At 48.5% G+C, this 7,579-nt stretch overlaps 1 long non-coding RNA gene across 1 annotated transcript in view; it reads right to left on the bottom strand.

Annotated features, from left to right (window-relative positions):
* LOC138860152 (uncharacterized) overlaps positions 1-6,384 on the bottom strand; it is a 30,384-nt gene extending 24,000 nt beyond the window's left edge. The window contains exon 1 of the long non-coding RNA XR_011398269.1: positions 6,280-6,384. This is a non-coding gene — a long non-coding RNA (uncharacterized lncRNA). The remainder of the gene's footprint in view (positions 1-6,279) is intronic.
* Positions 6,385-7,579: the final 1,195 nt, after the last annotated feature.

Here is a 7,579-nt window from a genome sequence, read left to right as displayed (position 1 = left end):
TTCAAGCAAGTCCACTCCCTCCACCCCTCCCCTATTCAAGCTAAGCCGCCCCCCTCCACCCCTTCCTCAACTCCCTCCCTCTTCAGGCTAATCCCCCCACCCCTCCTCTTCAGACTACCCCCCACCCCTCACTCTTCAGACTACCCCCCACCCCTCCCTCTTCAGACTACCCCCCCACCCCCTCCCTCTTCAGGCTAACTCCCCCACCCCCTCCCTTTTCAGGCAAGTCACCCCTCTCCACTCCCTCCCCCGTCTCTTCTCTCGACCCCTTCAGAGTAAGACTCCCTCCCCATCCCTTTCCCCAGACTCCCTCACCCACTTCGGGCATGAATGTACCCCCCCTCTTCCTCTCACCCCCACCACCCTCCCCATCCTCCACTCCAGGCCTACCCCCACCCCTACCCCTACCCCTAGCCACTTCCCTACCCCCTAGCCACACCCCGCTGTCTGGGCCACATATCACTATGGCAATTCCTTATTCTCTTATTCTTTATACTTACTCCTATCATCACCCTTGCATTCTCCCCATCGTCATTCTTTTGAATCTACATCTTATCTTTATATTTCTAAAAAAAAAAAAAAAAAAAAAAAAAAAAAAAAAAAAAAAAAAAAAAAAATTTAATCCACTCCTTTATTTTCCGACATCCGTAAATACTGCAGTAGTAGTCCCATGCACGATAGATAATTCGGTCTCCTCTCTCCGTCTCCCTCTATCCCTCTCCGTCTCTTTGTCTCATATCCCTCTCTCCTTCGTCTCCTCTAGCCCTCTCCGTCTCCCTGTCTCCCTCTATCCCTCTCTCCCTCTTCGTCTCCCTGTCTCCCACACCGTCTTCATGCCTGCCTCACCCTCTCCCTGTCTCCCTCTCCGTCTCACTGTCTTCCTCTATCCCTCTCCCTCTCCGTCTCCCTGTCTAGCTCTATCCCTCTCCATCTCCCTGTCACCCTCCCTCTATCCCTTTCTCCCTCTCCGTCTCCCTGTCTCCCTCTATCCCTCTCCATCTCCCTTTCTACCTCTCCTTGTCTCCCTGTCTCCCTCTCTCCCCCACCCGCATGGCGACCTCACAACGACGCCCTACCTCGGATCCGCTTGCTATCCTGGTGGCAGCGGTGGATCTACAGTTTTCTAGTTCTTTCTATTTCCGTCTTCGCGTAACACTATCTTTTTTTCGTTCTTCCTCTTTCTAATTCCGTTTTTTTTCTTTTCTTTTCCATCTGTCCCGGTGTCTGTCTGTCTCTTCCCTCCCTCCTTCTCCCTCTTCGTTTCCTCTCCCTCTTTCTCCTCCTCCACTTTCTCTCTCTTCCTTCCTCTCCCCACTCCCTCCTTTCCCTTTCCTATCACCCCCTTCCCCTCCCTCCTATTGCTCCACTACCTATTTTCCAATCTCTCTCTCTCTCTCTCTCTCTCTCCCCCAAATTCCACTATTTCCCCCAATCCTTTCCCCCATTGTCCACTCGCGCAATCCTACATGCCAACCTACAGCTAGATGTTGCCATACAGGAAACGGCCTCCACACCACCCCCACCTTCTTCCAACCCCCAACCCCCTCTCTCCCTATTCACCCTCCCCACCCCCTCTGGACAAAAAAGAGTAGTTCCCCCACCCACTCCTCCTCCTCCCCAAAACCCACCCACCTCACCCTCCTCTCCACCCTCCTCCTCCTCCCCAAACCCCACGCCCACCCCCACCCTCCTCCTACCCCAAAACCAAACCCCACCCCACCCTCCTCCTCCTCCCCAAACCCCACCCCCATCCTCCTCCTTCCCCTCCCCCACTCTCCTCCTCCTCCTCCCCCACCCTCCTCCTCCTCCTCCTCTTCCTCCCCAAACCCCACCCCACCCTCCTCCTCCTCCCCTAACCCCTCCCCACCCCCTCTCTCTTCCTAACCCCTCCCCCACCTCTTCCTAACCCCACCCCCACCCCCTCTCTCTTCCTAAGACCTTGGTCCACTTGCTACACTGATGCTAAGCCAACCATGGACGCCTCTGTAGGCAGGCGGACCTAAGGGAGAGAGAGAGAGGGAGACGGAAGGAGGAAATGTTGGAGGAGGGGGAGAGGGGAAGAGGGGAAGGGAGAGGGGAAGGGAGAGGGGGAGGGAGGAGGGGCAGCGGAAAGGGAGGAGGAGGGAGAGGGAGGAGGAATAGTGGGAGAGGAGGGGGAGGTTTAGGTAGAGGAAGGGAAGGGTGGGGAAAAGTAGGAGGGTAAGGGAGCGGAGGGGGCGGGGAGAATAAGGGGGAAAAAAGGAATGAGGGCGGGAGAAGAAAGGGGAGAGAGGAGAGAGAGAGAGAGAGAGAGAGAGGAGAGAGATTGAGAGAGGAGAGAGAGAGAGAGGGAGAGAGAGAGAGAGAGAGAGAGAGAGAGAGAGAGAGAGAGAGAGAGAGAGAGAGAGAGAGAGACAGATAGAGAGAGAGAGAGAGAGAGAGAGAGACAGAGACAAAGACAGACAGACAGACAGACAGACAGATAGACAGACAGACAGAGACAGAGAAAGAAACACAGAAACACACAGAAAGAGAAAAAGAGAAAAAATGAAAAAAGAGAAAGAAAGAAAGAGAAAAAAGAGAGAAAAATAGAGAAAGAGAGAGAGAGAAGGCACCGTAACACATCATGAATAACATTACACACATCAAATTACAAATGACTCTCTTACAGCTTACAGTTTCCCCGACATTCCTGAACTGGTTAACGTGAGACAAAAATTACCCGCTTTTATGTGAAAATATTTGTATAGTGTGTGATTTTGTGAATCTGAGTGAGTGAGTGTGTGAGTTTTGAATGAATGAGTGAATGTGTGAGTGACCGAGTACTGAATGAGTGAATGAATGAGTGATTGATCGTGAGTATGGCTACTGGTGTTTGCATGTACGCATGTATGTGCCGACCACACACACACACACACACACACACACACACACACACACACACACACACACACACACACACACACACACACACACACACACACTCCCCCCCACACCCAAACCCACACACACACACTACACTTCCCCAAACACCCACACCCACCTCCTACCCCCCTACCCCCCACCACCACACCCACATCCGCCCCACCAAACTACCCCCACTCCCCCCCCTCTCCCCCACCCCCAACACCCCCGCACAGCCATGCACATAGCAGCCTCGCTCTGTGGATTTTCCCCGCGCCTGCATGACGGCAGGTTCAAGCGGCAGACACTCTTGCACCACCACACCACCGACACCCCGCCTCACCACACTGTGTCATGCGCAACACCACCGAGCCAAGGCCATGCACCGCGCCGTGTGACTGACTGCCTGACGGATCGCTATAATAATCCTGGAAAGGCATATTTTCCCTTTTTTTTAGGCATATATTCACTTTTTTTTCCTCCATGTACACCAATGCGAGGGTATTCGTGTGCAAATATAGGCGAACTGGAAACTCGATCTGTCTCTCCTGTTCCTTTCATTCTCTCTTTTCTTTCCCCATTCTCGCTGTTTTTGTCTCTATATCTGTCTCTCTCTGTCTATTTATATCTCTATTTTTCTCACTCCTTCTCTTTCTCCCCCCCTCTCTCTTTCTCTAACTCCCTCCCTCCCTCTCTTTCTCTAACTCCCTCCCTCCCTCTGTTTCTCTAACTCCCTTTCTTCTCCTAACTCCCTCTCTCCCTCTCTTTCTCTAACTCCCCCTCTCCTCCCTCTCTTTTCTCTAACTCCCTCCCTCCCTCTCTTTCTCTAACTCCCTCCCTCCCCCTCTCTCCCTCTCTCTCTCGGACACACACACAATTACATTCACATAATTATTCCCTATAAGATAATCTTAATCACTCACGTAAGCTTTACACATTCTAACGACGTTTCCTTCACTAACAACCAACGATTCCATAAAAATAATAATAAATAAACAATATCGTTGATTTCGTTATCGCTATCATCACAATCATTATCATTCTCCTCAATCTTACGTATATCATCATCGCTAACACGATCACCATTATGAGCATCATCATCATTATCATCTCTATCATAAAAATTAACGAGATTATTTACCGTCCTTCACACTTTCACTATTACCAAGATTATCGCTACCATCACTATCATTACATTATCGTCATTATAACCATTATTCTTATCGTCATCTCAATAGACAATGCAGCACGTATTTTCTTTCTTTTCATGTTCATTGTTATTCACAATTGTTACGTAATGATGATGATGATGATAATAATAACAAAGAATAGAAACCAAAGAATACGCGTTAGTGTAAATGTAAATGTATGTGTGTGTGTATATATATATATATATATATATATATATATATATATATATATGTGGGTGTGTGTGTGTGTGTGTGTGTGTGTGTGTGTGTGTGTGTGTGTGTGTGTGTGTGTGTGTGTGTGTGTGTGTGTGTGTGTGTGTGTGTGTGTGTGTGTGTGTGGTGATTTTGATTATAATGTAACAATAGTTCAAAATATGAGGTGACAATAAAAAAATAAAACGAGGAAGGAGGAGGAGGAAGTGGAATAGGAGGAGCAGCAGGAAGCGGAATATGAGGAGGAATAGGAGATAGTGATGATAATGAGGAGGAGGGAGGATACTGTTAGTGGTGATGACGATGATGACGGTGACAACAATAATCCTACCGCAATTAACGTTAACAGCAAGAACAAACAACAGCAAAATTCGAACACCCTACACCACGTGTCATAAACCGGCGCCATTGCGTGACGTCACAAAAAATCAGCTGATGAGACAAACACTCAACTGGACTTCCTATGTGCATGTACACCTGCCCCCCCCCCCCCCCCGCCTTTAAGTCAAGTTATAATCGTAACAGTTGTAACAACATAACCACATGGTTTGTGTTACGACCTGGTATCATGTAAATGGTTGTTAGACTGGAGGCATGGTGTGTGTGTGTGTGTGTGTGTGTGTGTGTGTGTGTGTGTGTGTGTGTGTGTGTGTGTGTGTGTGTGTGTGTGTGTGTGTGTGTGTGTGTGTGCGCGCGCGTGTGCGTGCGCGCTTTTCTTTACATACTTACGTCTTCGTCCTTGTCATTGTGTCTGTACAATAAGTGTACGTGTGTGCGTATATGTAAAAGTACTTATCAATCAACATCTAACAATACTTCTATATATATATGTGTGTACATGCAAGGACGGAGGTGTCCAGCACGACCCTTGCTATATATAGACCTACTTATCACACATTTCTTCACTTCTCTATCACCATCTTTCGCCGTCCACCAACCCCACCCACCCTACACCTCAAGTCAAAAAATATGTAATCAAATGATATAACATTATCCCTGTCCACTCCCCCCCTCGCTCCCCATCCAACACGATCAAAACACGTTATAACAAAAGCCTTATAATGATGATAACGTTTCAGGGGGTTCTTATAACGTTCCTTTCCTGATACACCCTTAACCTTACCAGCTGGTACACAAAACGTTTGATCATAATCATGAGAACGTTTGTACAATGTTATTCCTTTGTGCTGGAAATTGTTCATGGCAACGCGATGGAAAATAAAAACGTGAACACTAGAGTCTAGGGGTTTCCAGAGAGAGGGGAAGGGAGGGAGGGAGAGAGAGGGTTTCCGAGAGGGGAAGAGGAGGAGGAGGAGGAGGATGGGGAGGGAGAGGGGGAGGAGGAGGAGGGGGGGGGGGGTGTCAGTATTGATTCAACCAGACCCCTCCTCCTCCTCCTCCTCCTCTCCCCTCTCCTCCTCCTCTCCTCTCCTCTCTCCTCCTCCTCCTCCTCCTCTCCCCTCTCCTACTCCGCACACGGTCTTCCATCTCTTCCGTCTGGTCTGGTCCATGATCCTCAGCTCCGGCACTCCCTCTGGCTCTGTCCTTCCATCGCGGGCACTGGCACTGGCACCACATGACGCAAAAACCACCTCAGCCACTTAATTCCCCTCCGTTCAAACCACAATATCGATTTCGGTCACTTTTTTCCCCTCGTGGAGTAAAAGGAAAAGGGGGTGGTTCGTGGTTTTCGTTGCAACAACAAAAAAAAAGTGATTTGCGAAGTGCTGTGGCTTTTACAACGAAGTGCATCGGCGAACCACTTTGGCCGTGTCAGGCGTCATAACAAAGACACCACCCGCGCCGTGACACACACTTGAATACCACATCATCGCGTACTCTTGACATTCCAATATCTTTTTCGCGATCAAATAACTCCCTCAAAAAAAATAAATTCACACACACTCCCGGACAGGATATTTTCCTAGCAGCCTGTCTCTCTTTTTAACGCACACTTTTAACACAACCACTATAACCGGGACTCTTTTCTTACACGTCGAAACGCTCTAGCTCGCCACGCCGCCGGGATGGGAGCGCAAAGTCGTACGTCCGCTCTGTCCGCCCGCGAGACTCACACTGAGGCGGCTGATGACATTCGCGTGCGCCGTTCCGCCATGTGTGCTCCGCCGTTCCCGCTCTTAAAGAGATCGGCTTCGTTCGGAGGACAATTCCGCTGTTTGTGAAGCTCATACGGGTTTTAGATTCTATTCTGACGGCTTGTGTAATGGCTCGAATTCTTTTACATATACTGAGAGTACTTGTTTTAGTATCCGATTGGAATTTCGTGCGTTTTCTTTGATAATTTTTGAGGAAAGTCTCGAACTCTCCAAGGTGCACGTTCGGAAGAGACCACAGACCAGTTTTGTCGGGATCTGAACCTCCTGCATTTACCCTTGTATATATAAATCCCACCAATGATACATTTTCTTTCTGCTTTGCTTTTTTCGTGATCTCATGATACCGATACCTCAACATCTGAATATCATTTACCCCTTCCCCGATTTTCCTCTAAATCTCTTACCTATCCCTTTAACACCATAAAAAATTAACGCTTCAAGTACCTCAACATTCGTTAAAGCTAGAACGAAGCCATAACGAAGTACGGACAGCTCACGTTAAGGCTGTGGTTAACCTGAAGTGCACCGCCACACACACACGCAAATTCTAACTTATCTGTTCACATGTGTTCATCTAAATGTTCTTCCTGAAACCCACGATCAAGTTCTATTAAATAACGCAATGAAATAACCCGCTGGGAGAAGAGAAAAATACAAATTAATTCAAAATCTACGTTCTATATTTACTCATCTGACCGCCACCAGCTGTTAGCATCGTTGCCATAATAAAAGTTCGAAGATTCTAACCTTCTCAGCTCGGCGATAATTTCTTAATTTTAGCGATAGTGTGTTTTATCGTCAACATTTTTTTATAAGGGACACGTCTTCAGTATCGGTCTGTCATTAATCAGTCACGTGTATTTTCTCTGTTTATCTTTAGTTGATAATACGTTTGTGGAACAAGGTTAAGATGGCGGGTTTGTTTTGTTTTTTTCTTTTATACTTTAATTTTGAGAGATGGGTGGGGGGAGGGAGGAAGGAAGGGACAGGGGGAGGGAGGGAGGGAGAAGGGAGGAAAGGGTTGGAAGAGGAGGGAGGGAGGGAGTGGATGACGGGAGGGAGAGGAGAGGGAGGGAAAGGGTTGGAAGAGGAGGGAGGGAGGAAGGAAGGGAGAAAGGGAGGAAGGGAGGAAGGAAGGGAGGGAGGGAGGGAGTAGAGGGAGGGAGGGAGGGAGGG

The sequence above is a fragment of the Penaeus vannamei genome, chromosome 40, assembly GCF_042767895.1.
Source record: "Penaeus vannamei isolate JL-2024 chromosome 40, ASM4276789v1, whole genome shotgun sequence".
NCBI lineage: Eukaryota > Metazoa > Arthropoda > Malacostraca > Decapoda > Penaeidae > Penaeus > Penaeus vannamei.
Note: the sequence above shows the minus strand (reverse complement) of the source record. Positions and strands in the feature narration are given on the sequence as shown.